Genomic DNA, 16847 nt, shown 5'->3' with positions numbered 1-16847 from the left:
TTCTTGCGTCGGCATGCCCACCCTGCATACATTATACCTGATGCAGGTATAATGTGGCACAGGGCTTTACAACGTGGCGCATCTTCCTAAATGCGTCACTTTGTAAATGTGTCGCAAAGTGGCGCATTGTTTGCGCCGCTGCTGCATCACAAAAGTGACGCAACGGCAGCGTAAAAGTGTCGCAAGGGGCTTATAAATCTGGCCCAGAAACTTGATGTGGAAACGGTCCCTTCCCTCATCCCATTTTTGTAGTAAAATGTTATAACGGAACGCTCTCCTGTAGTATCAAGTCTGTATGCTTGTGTTTGTGGAGGGAGATAGTTGCTGTTTTGGGGTCCGGAGTATAGTGCTACTCAGCGAAAGATGATCTGATGCCTTATCAGCGGTAAAAAGCGCTATAAAAATGCAAACCCTTTCCTCTTCCATCCCTCAATTATTATTTTTCAATAAAAATAACATTCGCATGTCCACCGCTCAAATACATTTAATATTTCCCTATACTAATTCCCCACGTATCCTTTTTGGGTTCTGGAGTAGCGTGCTACTCGCCGTAAAGCGCATCAATGCCTCGTCTGGGGTAGTAAGCACTATATAAATGCAATTGCAGTGTTCTGTATTTTTCAAAGCTTCATAAGAGGTAGTAAGGACTATATAAATTCAATGTATCAATACAGCGTACTGAAAAGCAGTGTGGTGTCTTCATCAGACAGTTATGGACAGAAATGAAGTGCGCAATGAAGTGCAGCAATTTTATTCCATGGGGAAACAGCACAGAGCCCTGTCTACAAAAAAATGGGGCTGCTACTGCTCTCCTTGCGCTGGTTGTCAAACAGGCCGCCTAGAGCCACGCCTAGTGTGCGTGCATGATGTCTAGCATAGGTTTTCTCCCGAAAGTGTATCCCTTTAGTCTAAAAACTATGCTATAACATACTTTTGAACTTGTCAACATTAAATGTGTGCTGTACTGTGCAGCGCACATGAAACATTTGAGCATTTTGGGGAAATAAAAACATTTCTCCAAGTTAAAACCTGCTGCAACAAGGTTTTATTTTTTACTCAAAGCCTTATCTACAAATGCTGGTTGAAAGGGCTTTACTTCAAAATTACTAGGCATTGCACTGACTTGAGTTAATTTTGAGCAACTTTTATGTATAAAGGGCCTTATTTACAAGAAAGTGCTGCAGCACCGCAAGCCCTTTGGCTGCGCCACACTGCAGCACTTTCAAAGCACAGGACTGCGTCACATTGCAACAATATGTGAAGCATCCCTCTCCATTCCCCTATGCTGGGGCACAATTGGCTGCCATTGGCCACACAGTCACGGCTGTCCCATGGTGCAAACATGCCTGCGTCGCAGGGAGATTGTTTCTGTGCTTGAAGGAGTACTTTTCCTCCACTAAAGCAATAAAAAATAATGAAAAGAGGCTATTTCCTTTACCTGTGTGCTGCAGAATGCAGCACCCAGAGAAAGAGGAAAAAAAAATGTTACCACTTCTCCTTATTGCGCCTCGCTACGTCGGTGGCCTAGTATTCTGACGCATTTCCAGGTTTACCGATGTTTGAAATCTGGAAATGCAGCAGAATACATAGGTGTTGCGTTGGAACATTTATTAAACACAAGTAGGGCTGCTGCTCGTGAATTGATCTACATGGGCTTAGAGGTGCGTGATTGGTGGGGGCATCTTACAAAAAGTGTACAACTTGCCTCACACACCACCTGGTATCATGCTTCATCATAGGCCTTTCTCGCCTGCTTAAAACTCGGGGGCAGATTTACAAGCCCCTTGCAACACTTTTATGGCGCTGTTGCGTCACTTTTGTGATGCAGTGGCGGCATAAACCATGGACCACTTTGCAACTAATTTACAATGTGACGCATCTAGGCAGATGCGTCAAGTTGTAAAGCCCTGCGCCACATGAAACCTGCACCAGGTTTCATGTGGGCGTTCTGTCGCAGGGTGGGCGTTCTACAATATTTCACGGAGTCAGTTTTGCAACGCTGCTGCATGAAATCCTTACGCCTGCTTAAAGCAGGCATAAGAAGTGACGCACCACATTCAGTATGAGCGGCCCCTGTGCATTGCAGGAGTTGCATCGCGCTTGCGACGCGACTCCAGGAATGCGCCACCCGTACGCCACAAGATGCTTCACTCATATGCCCCTCCTTGCATCATGGTGTGCCACATTTCAAATGCAACGCATCCGTGGTGGCGCAAGGGGGATTGCGTGACGCATCTGTTCTGGCGCATCCCTGGTGATTTGCAAAGATGTGCCAGAAGTTGTATATCTGCCCCTTCGTTTGATTGAGGGTGGGCATACACCTGACAACATGGATGCACTTTTAAACTGAGTGGGGGCCCGTGGGTAGTGGAAGTGATCTAAAAACCATTACAGTTGTCTTAAAGACTAATTTTAGTAAACTGGCCGACTGTATGGTTTTAAAAGAAGTGGGCAGTGACTAGGGAAATGATTATCCCTTCACCGTGCATCCCTGCCGTCAGGTGTATGCTCACCCTCTATCAAACCAAGTTTTTAGAGGGCGAGGACGGCCTATGATGAAGCATAACACCAGGTGGTGTGTGAGGCCAGTCCTAAACTTTTTGTAAGATGCCCTCACCAGTCACGCACCTCTAAGCACCTGTAGATCACCTCAATAGGATCAGCCCCACTTGACTGGTGGTGAATGTTTTGATTGGTTCTGCATTCCATCCATCAATTGTGTTTCTTTTGCTTTCTCGCCCTAAATGCGCCGGGTATGCTCAGACGTGGGTCCCAGGCTCACTGTGCCACTGGATTCAAGCTATACTGGCTGTAGAGGAGTGAAACCCCGAAACCGGTACTAGCATGCTTGTTTCCGGTCCAGGGAGGACCTGGCTTGGCAGTTCGGGCTGGACTGTTACCATGAGGCACAGGTTCAAGACTGATTTGCATATGGCCAGGTCTAAACTGGAGTGGCATGGTGAGCAAAAGAATATGGATTTAACCCAGATCTCTTGACTGGGGGTGAATGTTTTGATTGGTTCTGCATTCCGTCCATCAATTGCGTGTCTTTTGTGTTAATATTTCATGTTGGACGCTTGGTAGCTCCTAGCACCCTGTGTCTCTAGTTCCCATCCCCGGTAACATACCAGGGCTAGTGTGTTCTAAGTTGAGTGGGAACACCCACAGCAACACCCATGTGTACTGAATGTGCCACTCATGTGGGCAAGTGTCCTCTGATGACCATCGACCACCACCATTTTAGGCTTATTTAGCGTATTTTTATATAATGTAGAACTGTGTTACACATGCCTGCCTAGTAAGAAGTAGGGCAGTAGGATTTATTATCGACTTTGACTTACTTTTATATTATTCTTGCTTTTCCACTTTATCTTGCTTTAAGGCAGTGCTTGCTATTGGCTTGAATATGATCTCATATTATCTTCCGTACTAATTCTGCTTCTTTACGCATAGAACTGTGGGCCATATTATCAAGAAAGGGCGATACATTATCGCTGATTTTATTGGCAGGAAACTGTCGATAAAGCTGAGATAATGGGGTTGATAATATACCCTTGCGAATTCCCATAGCCGCCCAGGTTCTGGTGTTAACATCAGTTAGCGAGAGCTTGCTAATGCGGCGATAATCTAATATCGCCAGGCTTGGTAATATGCCCCCCAGTGTCTCGATCGAGCTCTTGGCCTGATTAATTACTGGACTCCCCTTAGCGAAGTGAGGCAAGATGATGTGCACTCGATTGGTGAGGTGTTCCTACTAACTCTTTTTGATGTTATACCTGATTCTTTTCTTTCTTTGCTATTTTTTCAGTTATATATATATATATATATATATATATATATATATATATATATATATATATATATATGTATATATATATATATATATATATTATAGAACACTTCACTCGGAAATGAGGCCGCTCACCACCGCAGGTTGGTTTCCAAAACCTTTATTTGAGAAACATGCAGCTCACAGGTCCCGTGTTATCATCCTTGGCCTTACGCGTTTCGAAGCATTGCCGCTTCTCATCAGAGGCCGCATCACACAAATCCAGTTCATTGCGGACACATCCCCCACGTGCTTTTTTATAATTGCAATTGGCCTCAGCTGTGCCCAAATTTCAAAGTATAGTGTTTGCTGGGAGATGTAGTCCTTTTACACCTTTTTTTTACCCTCCAATGGGTTCGGTTCATGTGCGCCAGTTCAGGAACTTTTGTAGCCCTCCAGTGTGCTCCGGGCTTGTAAGCGGCATGTTCAATTCTGCTACCTGCAGCGCCATTGCAGAGGAGGCTCGTTCTCTCCCCCGCGGTCCTTAACCCTTCTAGGCAGTGCGATCCCTCCACGGCCGGAGCCACCGTGATAAATCTTAGAACACTTCACTCGGAAATGAGGCCGCTCACCACATATATATAATTTGGATTGTGTATTTCAATCGTTTATTTGCTAGTTGGAAGTCCGCCATAATAAAATTATTCGGCCTACATATTGTTAGAGAAATACATTTGTATATGTGTTACATCCCTTATATTTGAATTTGTTTTCTTGCCTTGCCTTTGGGGGTGTTAAGAGTTTGCCCACCTTAGGAAGTGCTGTGCAAAAGTTATACTCCATATGTTTGGATTGATTTTTTTTTCTCGCCTTGGAGAAGTATCGGTTATACCTCGACCCTGGGGAGAATTGGGTTGAAAATCTGTCCTTTTTGTGAAAAGCAGATTTTAATACATCTTGGCGTCATGACTCACAGGAGAGAAGGGGTGGAATTAAGGGGAAGGAGATTGTTTTCCAGAAAATCAAAGGCTGACTCCCAACAAAGGGGCGTATCAGCAAGGGCTGGAGTTAAAATTATCGCAGCTTTAGCGTCCGTTTTCGGATGAAAAACGGCGATAATTTTAACGCCCTATTAGCAAGGACACGCTAACGTGAATCTTCGCCCTTTCCCTTAACGCCCAGCTTTGCATCTCTAATGAGATGCAAAGTGGGCGTTCCTCCCCAGGATAACGGGAGAAATGTTGCTAAGCGACATTTCTCCTATTATCAAGCCTCACACACAGAAGCATAGTGACAAGAAAAGTAGCGATAACCTCTGTTATTGCTACTTTCCTTACACCTGCTTTGAAACTGACTTAGCCATGATATCCTATGGAAGGTGGATATCATGGCTAAGTATGTGTAGCCCTATCAGCCAGCTATCGCCAAAAGTTGTGCAATTATCGCTTGATTTCCAGCAATAATCGCACAGTTGGCAGTTTGCGCTCTGAATTTTATCGCTTTGGAGATAAGCTTTGCTGATAGCACGTTATCTCCGCGATTAAATTCAGAGTTGGTCGGTGATAATTATCCAAGCGCTAAGTGCGCGCAGCAATAATTATCGCCGGCCCTTGCTGATATGCCCCTAATAACTGAAATCTCCGGATGGGAAATGGCCCTGTATGGGGTGCTTGCCCACGAGTGGGCTAATTGTGCTGGGTTGAGTGTAAATTGAGGTGCGTGTTTGGCTGATGCTGATCCAGCTCAAGTGGTGCGTGCTTGCAAAAAGCACCTGTGAAGAAAGGAGAAGAACTCCCTACTTTAGGAATGAGGGGTAGGATTCTCCTAAATTCTTATAGAATTATGCATGAAAAATAAGTTAAGTTGCAGTGTGAGTGTGAGAAATTAGAAAAACAGTGTGTTGAGAGTAAGAATACTTCTACGATATTAACTTGTCAGAATAAACTATTGATGGATAAGCTAGAAATTTATCAGACTGTAACCGTAAAAGCCGCAGTACGGATTGCTAAGTATAAACATAGGAAGAGGAGAGGAAGAGTTAACACGAGGAAAGTGCGTTTAGCTATTTCAAAGGCTGGAATTGATTGAAAAGTGGGATGGAAATATCTGGGATTCTTCAGAGCTCTACGACTATAGCGGAGATGAGAATAAGGTTGAGGAGCCCGTTCAGAGTGAGAAACAGAATGAATCAGTGGGGTGTAAAGTGGTTCAAGCGCAACCTATTATTCGTCGAAAAATTCATGGTGGTCCAAATTATCCACAGGGAGTTTCAATGGATAGCATGGAAGATTATCCTCAGCAGGAGAATAATGATATCTTAGATTGGTTTTGGTAGAAACCTGAAGAATCTCTACTTACGTGGTTCGATTGTTTGATCCAGGCGTGCTGGTGTGATGCTAGATCCCGAGATGCAGTAAAGTTCTGTACACTTAGTTCATATTCTACAGTGCAGGAGCAGTTTAGGAATTATACTAGTGATGATCCAGTTACTTTGTTATAGTTGGTTGTAGTTGGGTGTACCACAAATATCCAACAGAGTCAGATTTGCCGGTGAATGAGAAACCTTGGTATACTTTGAAAGATTGTATACAGAGATTGAAGGAAGAAGTGATGAAGACTTTTATTTTTCTAGACAATGCACACAAACTGATGGATGGAGTATTGAATGCATCAGTGCAGAATAGAATAATTTGTAATGCTCCTTCCGCATACAAGCAAGTGATGATGACTTTGTTGATAAATCATACTGGTAATACTTTAGCAGAAGTGGTTGAGGCTGTTCGTGAGTTGGGAGAGTTAGGTGAGTGGATGAAAACTGAGAGACCTTCAAGGTCTGAGACACGTACTGACAATAAAAAGTAGAGATCTGTTCATGGCTCTATTGCAGGATGGAGTGGAGAGAAATGAGATAGATGGGATAACTACATCAAGTTCGTGGCAGATAAATCGAAAAAGAGGTTTGGAAAGAAAGGAAGGAAGCAGGAGAGTCCATAAGCAAGAAAAGGCGCAACAATTGTCAGATGGCAGTGAGGGTGAGATACCAGAAAAGGAGGGGGAGAAAGCTTTCCACTTGAACAGGAAGATTAAGAGAGACTTGGAAAGCAATGGTTGGTTGAGAGAAGAAATGAAGAGGATTTTATTCCAAAAAGATACAAATCGATGTAATCTGATTTGACCTGGGCGAAAGACAGATATAAGGCAGACTAGGAAATAGGTCAAGCTCTGGTGCAAAGGTGGGCTCACAAAGACAACAGACCTTATGTTGATATTGACATTTATTGGAGACATCGTAATATTCAGAGGGCCCGAGCTTTAGTAGATACCGGAGTGGAGGCCACTCTGATATCTGGAAATCCAAAAAAGTTTACTGGACAGTATTTCACTATTACAGGTTTAGGCAGCAAAGAGACCCCAGCAGTGCAGACTAAAGTCCACATGAAAATAGGGAGAATACCAAAAAGAGAATATACTGCATTGATTGTGCCTCTCTTCAAATATATTATTGGAATTGATATTTTGAAGGGAATGACTTTGCATTTAGATGATGGACATTAGCAGTTTGGATCGAAGCAATACATTTCAGTTGTTGCTGTGAGGGTCAGTCATTTGAAAATTCCCCCAGTGAAATTGCCTCAGGCTACTAACGTGATTCATGTGAAACGGTATAGAATTCCAGGTAGACACAAGCAAATGAGTGTGATTATTCAGAATTTGTTATAAGCAGGTGTGATAACCCAGATTACACCCGCTTGGAATAATCCTTGTTGGCCTGTGTGCAAAAGTGATAATTCTTGGCACATGACAGTTGATTATCGTGAACTGATTAAGCATACACCTCCCATGACTGTTGCTGTCCCAGACACAGTTACTTTGATTGAGAAAATACAAAAACATCTTGGTACTTTGTATGCGACTGTTGCAATTGCTAATGCTTTCTTTTCGATACCAATAGCCCCCGAATGTCAAGAGCAATTCAGTTTTTCATGGGGCGGTAGACAAATGACATTCAGAAATTTACATCAAGGGTACTTGCGTAGTCCCTCGATCTGTCACCGGCTGGTGGCAGAGCATTTAGGTGAAGTGTCAGTTATTCCTGGATTACAGATTTGTCATTACATTGATGATGTGATGATACAGGGAAAGATGCAGGAACAAGTGCAGGTTGGATTAGACAGAATTGTGGAGCACTGACAAAGCAAAGGATGGGAGATCAGTCTTGACAAACTACAGGGATCCTCTCAGAGTGTGAGGTTTTTAGGCATCCAATTGCATCCGGGACATCGAGAAGTGGTGCCCCAAGTGAGACAGAAAATTAAACAGTTTGCGGTACCAGCAAATAGAAAAGATACTCAGAAGTTCATTGGGTTATTCGGTTTTTGGAGACATCATATTCCCCATTTGAGTCAGATTTTGGCCCCTTTGTACAGAGTTACACGAAAGAAGAATGTCTTTGAATAGGGTGAGAAGCAGCAAACGACATTTGAATTAGCAAAAGAGGCTATTCAGCATGCTTTGGATTTGGGGCCAGTGAGGGATGGAGATGTTGATTTGAATGTAACAGTGCAGGGACCATATGCTAATTGGAGTTTGTGACAAAAGCAGGGAAGAACAAAAGTACCTTTAGGGTTTTGGCCGAAGAATTTGCCAGACGCTGGAAAACATTATATTCCTTTTGAGAAACAATTGCTTGCATGTTACTGGGCTCTCGTGGATATGGAGCAACTAACCTTAGGAAATTATGTGATTTTGAGACCTGCGATCCCGATAATGCAGTGGGTGATGAGTTCCCCTAAAACCCATAGGATTGGACATGCACAGGAAGTCAGTGTGATTAAGTGAAAGTGGTACATACAGGATATGGCCCGTATAGGTCCCAAAGGCATCGCGGTTTTGCATGAGAAGGTAGCGCAGGCGCCAATGGAGGAGACAGAGATGTTGCATAATGTACCTAAAATATAGGAATCTCCTGTAAAATGGGATAAGCCACTTAGCGATTTGTTCACGGAGAACAGAAGGCTTGTATGGTTTACTGATGGCCCGGCTAGGTATGTAGGAGCAAAGAGGCATTGGAAGGTGGTGTCATATAATCCTGTAACACAGAGATTGTTGACCACTACTGGAGAAGGAAAGAGTAGTCAATTTGCAGAACTTTGGGGCATATTACCTAGAAGTGCGTTAGAAAACGCACAATGCACATTCCTATATCGCCGGCTATCGCCGGATTCCATCGCCGTGATAGCGCGCAATTATCTATGTAGGCAAAATTAAATCCGGCGATAGTCGCCGATGTGGCACATTAGCGCATGAAAACAAACGTTGTTTTCACGCGCTAATGTGCTCCTTGATAATATGGGGGGGTAGATTCAGCTTTATGATCCACACCCCCATGTTATCAATGCCCTAACACCTGGTCAGAGCAGGCGTTGGGAGACCTGCGATAAACGAGTTTATCGCAGGTGTCACTCTCCCAACTCCTGCCTTGGTAATAGGGTGTTCCCACCTCCAACCACATTTCACATGTGATTGGACGTGGGAACGCCCACTTTGCATGTCATTAGCGATGTTTGTCGCCGACATGCAAAGTGGGCTTGAGCCAGGCGTTGAAATGCCCTTGTGGATAGGGCTCTATAAGTATCGCCGCTTTCTCTGCACAAATCGCCGAAAAAGCAGCGATACTTCCCCTTGCTAATATGCCCCTTTATGCTGTGTATCAAGCCTTGAAAGAAGAATTGCCTGGAACATGTCATGTTTATACTGATTCGTGGTCTACAGCCAATGGGCTGGCGATTTGGTTCCCCACATGGCATAGTCATAATTGGATGATAAATACAAAAGAGGTGTGGAGTAAGGAGTTGTGGAAAGAAATATGGACTATGTTGACACAAAGTACGGTCACAGTAAATCATGTGGATGCCCATTGCTCTATCGATTCGCTTGACCGTTTGTTTAATTCCTTCACAGATGATAAAGCTAAGATTTCATAGGCAGAAGTGGAGACGCAGGATTCTGACTTGGTTGGGATTGCGAGGTGGGCTCACCAGAAGTGTGGACACTTTGGAGAACCGATTTATAGCAGGGGGGTAGACGACAGAGGGATACACATTCCTTTAGATTTGATTAAGACTGTGATCTTACAGTGCCTGTCTGTCAGCATACCCAACATAGATCAGTTCCACAGATAGTGAGAGGTCAGTTGAGCAGAGGTAAGTTATCAGCGCAGATTTGGCAAATAGATTACATAGGGCCGCTGCCTGTGAGCAGAGGATGTCAATACGTACGAACCGCTGTGGAAACATGTTCAGGATATTTGATAGTTTTTCCATGTAAACGTGCTACTCAAGTAAATACTCTGACAACACTAGACTTGTTGATTTTGTACTATGGAGTTCCATTATAGATGCAAAGTGATAATGGTTCACATTTTAAAGGGAGTCTAGTGTAAGATTACTGTGTGCAGCGTAATATTGAATGGATTTTTCATATACCCTATTATCCACAGGCTGCGGGTTTGATTGAACGTATGAATGGACTGTTGAAAGAGCAGCTGAAAAAGTTGTCTGAAGGTTCATTAAAGAACTGGCGTGAGAATTTGAATGAAGCATTGCAAATTTTAAACAACAGACCTTTGACAAATGCTGTAACCCCTCTCATGAGAATGTTAACACCATCTTTGCAGAATCAGCCTCATGTGGCTACATATACGATCCTTTATTGGGAAACAACTCCTGGAGCTTCAGCTCCATACATAGCAACACAAGAAGCTGCTGGTCTTGACCTGCATGCCTTGCAAATGTACAGAACCAGACCGAGAGATATTACTCTTATTGAATCCGGAATTGGTGACCAAATACCCCAGAGCACTTAAGCTTAATTGTGCCTCAGTCTGGATTGGCCCTGAAAGGCATTGCAAGTGGTGGGAGATGTTATTGATGCAGATTATCAAGGAGAAATTAAAGTCATTCTACTTAATAGTGGTGACGCTGATCTGATTATACAACCTGGAGACAGAGTTGCGCAGTTGATAATAATGCAGATATACGGAGGATTGGTAAAGAAGGGGACTGCCCCAGCCCTCCTGTGCGTGGAGAAGGTAGTTTTGGCGCAACTGATAAAAATCAAGGAGCCAAGGTGTGGATACAGTCACCCAATAAACCCCCGAGAAGGCTGAAGTAATTGCAACAGGCAAAGCCAATATAATTCTTGTCATGAAACCTGGAAGGAGAAATGGGAACATGTGCCAGCTGACAAATGTTATTTACGAGAGTGAATAATACCTGTTTTGTTTCTGTTCTCTTCAGATCATTGTGCAGTATGTTGGTATAATATGTGCGCTCGCTGGACTCCATTTGGCTTGGTTCGCCTGGAGCCGGGAGGGACAAGAGATCCGTATCGCGAAGTTGCCAGCCGCCTGCGCAGACTGATGACGATGCTGAACCAGAAGACTAACGTTTGGGAGCATCTGGCATGAACAGTGTTGAATCACTCGTATTTCTGTATGTCAAATATTAGAAGCATGTTGGATGTGGTCTCAACATGCCTTGTAGCTGTACCTAACCCTGCCAGAACTTTGCTACAGATATTTAACGTTACAAACTTGAACGGTGCTGCGGAGGAACACAATATCAGAACTCATTTGTCCCTATATGAATTCTTCAGGTCTTATTCTGAAACTGTTGAAAGTCCTGGAAAGAATATGATTCAGATTATCACTTATAACATCACAGAAGGTGATGTCTGCTATAACATGACTTGTGATCCCACTTCTATTGGGAAATGCGCTGAATTGAAACTACATAGAAATTAGTCAGCCATGTCTTGGCGTGAAAAAGTTTTGTGTTATCATCGACGTGATGATATGTGTGCCAACGTTGGAAATAATATGATATGCAAAGATGTAGTATTAGCTGCTAGCCATTTTCATCACGTATGGCTATCTGTTGGATGGCTATTTTCTTGTGGCAATGTTACATATTCCTATATTCCCGCGAATATTACAGGTGGACCCTGTACTTTTACTAGATTTAGTTTGATGATGTTCTCTTTAAATCCTTCAGACCATACTCAAACTGTCAGAGAGACTGTTAAACTGGATGACACTTGTAAATCCAAACTACATTTGCTATTGAAGACCGAGTATATTAGTTTAGCTGCCTCCATAGTAGGGATGCGATACAAAAGGGGATGATGGACGGAGCGTTTGAACAAATCAAACACTCACCCCCAGTCAACTGATCTGGGTTTAATCCATCACCATTCTTTAGTTCACTCAGCCACCCCAGTTCAGACATGGCCATATGCAAATCAGTCTGACCCTGTGCCATATGGGAACAGTCCAGCCCGAATTGCCAAGCCATGTCTTCCCTGGACCGGAAACAAGCATCCTGGGACCGGTTTCGGATTCATAATCCTCATCAGCCAGGCCATCTTGAATCCAGTGGCCAAGTGAACAAGGGACTCACGTCTGAGTATACCCTGCCACACTTAGGGCGAACAAAGCGATACAAAAGGGGATGATGGACGGAGCGTTTGAACAAATCAAACACTCACCCCCAGTCAACTGATCTGGGTTTAATCCATCACCATTCTTTAGTTCACTCAGCCACCCCAGTTCAGACATGGCCATATGCAAATCAGTCTGACCCTGTGCCTTATGGGAACAGTCCAGCCTGAACTGCCAAGCCATGTCTTCCCTGGACCGGAAGCAAGCATCCTGGGACCGGTTTCGGATTCATAATCCTCATCAGCCAGGCTATTTTGAATCCAGTGGCCAAGTGAACAAGGGACTCACGTCTGAGTATACCCTGCCACACTTAGGGCGAACAAAGCGATACAAAAGGGGATGATAGACGGAGCGTTTGAACAAATCAAACACTCACCCCCAGTCAACTAATCTGGGTTTAATCCATCACCATTCTTTAGTTCACTCAGCCACCCCAGTTCAGACATGGCCATATGCAAATCAGTCTGACCCTATGCCTTATGGGAACAGTCCAGCCCGAACTGCCAAGCCATGTCTTCCCTGGACCGGAAACAAGCATCCTGGGACCGGTTTCGGATTCATAATCCTCATCAGCCAGGCTATCTTGAATCCAGTGGCCAAGTGAACAAGGGACTCATGTCTGAGTATACCCTGCCACACTTAGGGCGAACAAAGCGATACAAAAGGGGATGATGGACGGAGCTCACTGCACCATCAGGATTCAAGCTAGCCGGGCCGAAGACGGCTGTGATGCCAGATACCGGTCCCCGGAAGCTTGTTTCCTTTCTGGTAAAGAATTGGCTTGGTAGTTTGGTCTGCCCTGTTCCCATGATGCACTGGGCCAGGGACAGACTAATTTGCATATAGCCAGGTTCTGAACTAGGATGGTGCAGTGAGCTAAAAAACGGTGATGGATCAAGCCCTGATCTGTTGACTGGGTAGGAGTGTTCTGCTTAATTCAGATACTCTGTCCATCACCACCCCCTTTACTGTATCGTTTTGTCCACCATAAGCGTGGAAGGGTATGCTCAGACGTGAGTCCCTTGCTCACTGCACCATCAGGATTCAAGCAAGCCGGGCCGAAGACGGCTGTGATGCCAGAAACCGGTCCCCGGAAGCTTGTTTCCTTTCTGGTAAAGAATTGGCTTGGTAGTTTGGTCTGCCCTGTTCCCATGATGCACTGGGCCAGGGACAGACTAATTTGCATTTAGCCAGGTTCTGAACTAGGATGGTGCAGTGAGCTAAAAAACGGTGATGGATCAAGCCCTGATCTGTTGACTAGGTAGGAGTGTTCTGCTTAATTCAGATACTCTGTCCATCACCACCCCCTTTACTGTATCGTTTTGTCCACCATAAGCGTGGAAGGGTATGCTCAGACGTGAGTCCCTTGCTCACTGCACCATCAGGATTCAAGCAAGCCGGGCCGAAGACGGCTGTGATGCCAGAAACCGGTCCCCGGAAGCTTGTTTCCTTTCTGGTAAAGAATTGGCTTGGTAGTTTGGTCTGCCCTGTTCCCATGATGCACTGGGCCAGGGACAGACTAATTTGCATATAGCCAGGTTCTGAACTAGGATGGTGCAGTGAGCTAAAAAACGGTGATGGATCAAGCCCTGATCTGTTGACTGGGTAGGAGTGTTCTGCTTAATTCAGATACTCTGTCCATCACCACCCCCTTTACTGTATCGTTTTGTCCACCATAAGCGTGGAAGGGTATGCTCAGACGTGAGTCCCTTGCTCACTGCACCATCAGGATTCAAGCAAGCAGGGCCGAAGACGGCTGTGATGCCAGAAACCGGTCCCCGGAAGCTTGTTTCCTTTCTGGTAAAGAATTGGCTTGGTTGTTTGGTCTGCCCTGTTCCCATGATGCACTGGGCCAGGGACAGACTAATTTGCATATAGCCAGGTTCTGAACTAGGATGGTGCAGTGAGCTAAAAAACGGTGATGGATCAAGCCCTGATCTGTTGACTGGGTAGGAGTGTTCTGCTTAATTCAGATACTCTCTCCATCACCACCCCCTTTACTGTATCCATAGTAGGGATAACAGGCTTAGTGATTTATAATGCTAGGGCTATTAGTGAATTAGCGTGTCTTATGATCCAAAATATTAACCACCGTACATCAATTGCTTTATCGGAGTTTCTCTTAGACATGCGTGGAGCACGACAAGCTATTTTTTGCAGAATAGGGTTGCTATCGACTACCTACATTGGAAACATGATCATGGCAGATCACTCTAAGTCAAATCAGTCTCACATCGATGCTTTGCATAAGTTAAGTAACTGTTGACAGAGGCTGGTGGGACTGGTTATTTGGGTGGTTGCCTAATTTTGCTTACCTTCGTTCAATTTTAGGTGGTGCTATATTAGCAGTGTGTATTATTATTTCTTTATGTTGCTGTATTCAATGTGTACCTAACTTGTTATCCATGTTCCATCCTCGAGTTGCTGATTTTCGACCAATAGGTTATAGTAATCATTGGTCAAGGGATGGCTTGCATTTTCTGTGAATAATATTGTTTGTTGATGGTGCTGATCGATGGTCATGGGATGGAATGTACTGAATGTGCCACTCACGTGGTCAAGTGTCGCGTGATGACCATCGGCCACCCCCATTTTTGGCTTAATTAGCGTATTTTTATATAATGTAGAACTGTGTTACATATTCCTGCCTAGTAAGAAGTAGGGCAGTAGGATATATTATCGACTTTGACTTACTTTTATGTTAATCTTGCTTTTCCACTTTATCTTGCTTTAAGGCAGTGCTTGCTATTGGCTTGCATATGATCTCATATTATCTTGCGTACTAATTCTGCTTCTTTACGCATAGAACCGCGTTTGCATGATCGACTCAATTTTCTTGGCTGTTGCAATTTTCTGAGCTTTGCAAGGTGGGGAGGGCATGTCTTGCTCTTCTCCTGTTTTTCACACTTTACCGACTAGAGAAACCGGTTCTTATCAAAGGAATGTACATGGTCCGTCTCGGAGCCATAGCAAAGTCCTGATCAATCGATGCTGTGATCTTGGTGCAGACTGGTACAGGCTCTCATGAGAATAAGGGGCGAGACTTGCTAGAAGCTTCGCTACGTTTGAATTAGTATTAAAGAAGGGGCTTCTACTGGTCAGGCGGAAGTTCACCGTAGAGCAGATGTGCTGCTGCGGGCTGGTGGGAACTTTGGGGCATATTAGCAACAACTTGCGATAATTATCGCAAACAGTGCTTAGCGTGATTTTTTTAATCGTCTCCTATCGCTGGATTTTATCGCGGGGATAACGCATTATTACCAACGTTTATCTCCACGGCGATAAAAATCCAGCGATAGCGGCGAATCCCATCTTTAACGTGAGATTTCCAGCAATAAAAATTCTATCGCTAAGGAAAATCTCGCTAATAGGCAGGTTTGGACTTAGCTGTAGAATCCACCTCCCATTGACTTTTATGGCTAAGTCAGGTTTTTACCAGGTGTAAAATCCTGGCGCTAATCACAGTTAGCGTGTGTTGTTTTTTATCGCGTCGCAGGTATTGCTAACAGGCAATAGCTGTGTTAGCGACTGCTTTCAGACGCTACCAGTTTGGGTATGCCCACTTTGCATGTCATTAGATATAAATATCGCTGACATGCAAAGCGGGCCCCAAACCGGTCTCTATCGCCTGGAAGCTGTCGCTTACTGCTGTTAGCGACAGCTTGGTAATTGGGCGATAAAAAAAAGCGCTGCTTTATAGAAAAAAAGTGCAGATAAAGCAGCGATCTGGTCCTTGCTAATATGCCCCTTTGTGTCTCGATCGAGCTCTTTGCCTGGCTAAGTACCGGATTCCCTTTAGCGAAGTGAGGCAAGATAATGTGCACTCGATGGGTGAGGTGTTCCTACTAACTCTTTTTGATCTTATACCTGTTATTATTATTATATTGCTGCATTTAAAGGGACCGTATTTACAAGGACAGGAAAGGCCACACAGGCTGGCTTTTCCTGTCCTTGTAAATATGGAGCAGTGAAATTCGCCACCAGCACGTCACAAAAAGTGATGCACTGGTGCCGCATTCCTGTGCTCTGAAAGTGACTCAGTGCGGCGCAGCCAAATGGTTTGCGGAATGCACTAGTCACTTTCTCGTAAATCTGTCCTTAAGTTTTTTGTTTTTTTTGTTTATCAAGGTTGACTTTTATTGTTTTTAGGTCTTGCCCTACGCAATGCGCATGCGTTGCATAGAAAGGTTCCTAATGTCATCGGCAGAGCTTTTTCAGCAAAGAAGTGCATGCGTTGCATTGCTTGCAATGCAATGCAACGCGTGCATATCTTGGCGATTTCCTTTCGGGAGCGCGCTGCGCCATTTGGTGGCGACATATGGTTGCACGCTCCTGAAAGGAAATCACCCATGCCCCCTCCACTTGCTGCGTGGCCAATGCTTGTTCATATAATGATGTGTATTTTCATTGCATTTCCTTTTTGCAGCCCTTTTGTGCACCTATTTACTGTGCTCGCACGCCCTCTACTGGCAAACGATAAATGTTTAGAAAATGCCGACTCATCTGAGCACAGCCCCGGATAATAACACGGAGATGATGACTCAGCATGTTATATCAGGTGCCCTCCCTTTCTATTCA

The sequence above is a fragment of the Lissotriton helveticus genome, chromosome 8 (genome assembly GCF_964261635.1).
Source record: "Lissotriton helveticus chromosome 8, aLisHel1.1, whole genome shotgun sequence".
Classification (NCBI taxonomy): domain Eukaryota; kingdom Metazoa; phylum Chordata; class Amphibia; order Caudata; family Salamandridae; genus Lissotriton; species Lissotriton helveticus.
The sequence above is the reverse complement of the archived record's forward strand: the minus strand, read 5'-3'. Positions refer to the sequence as shown.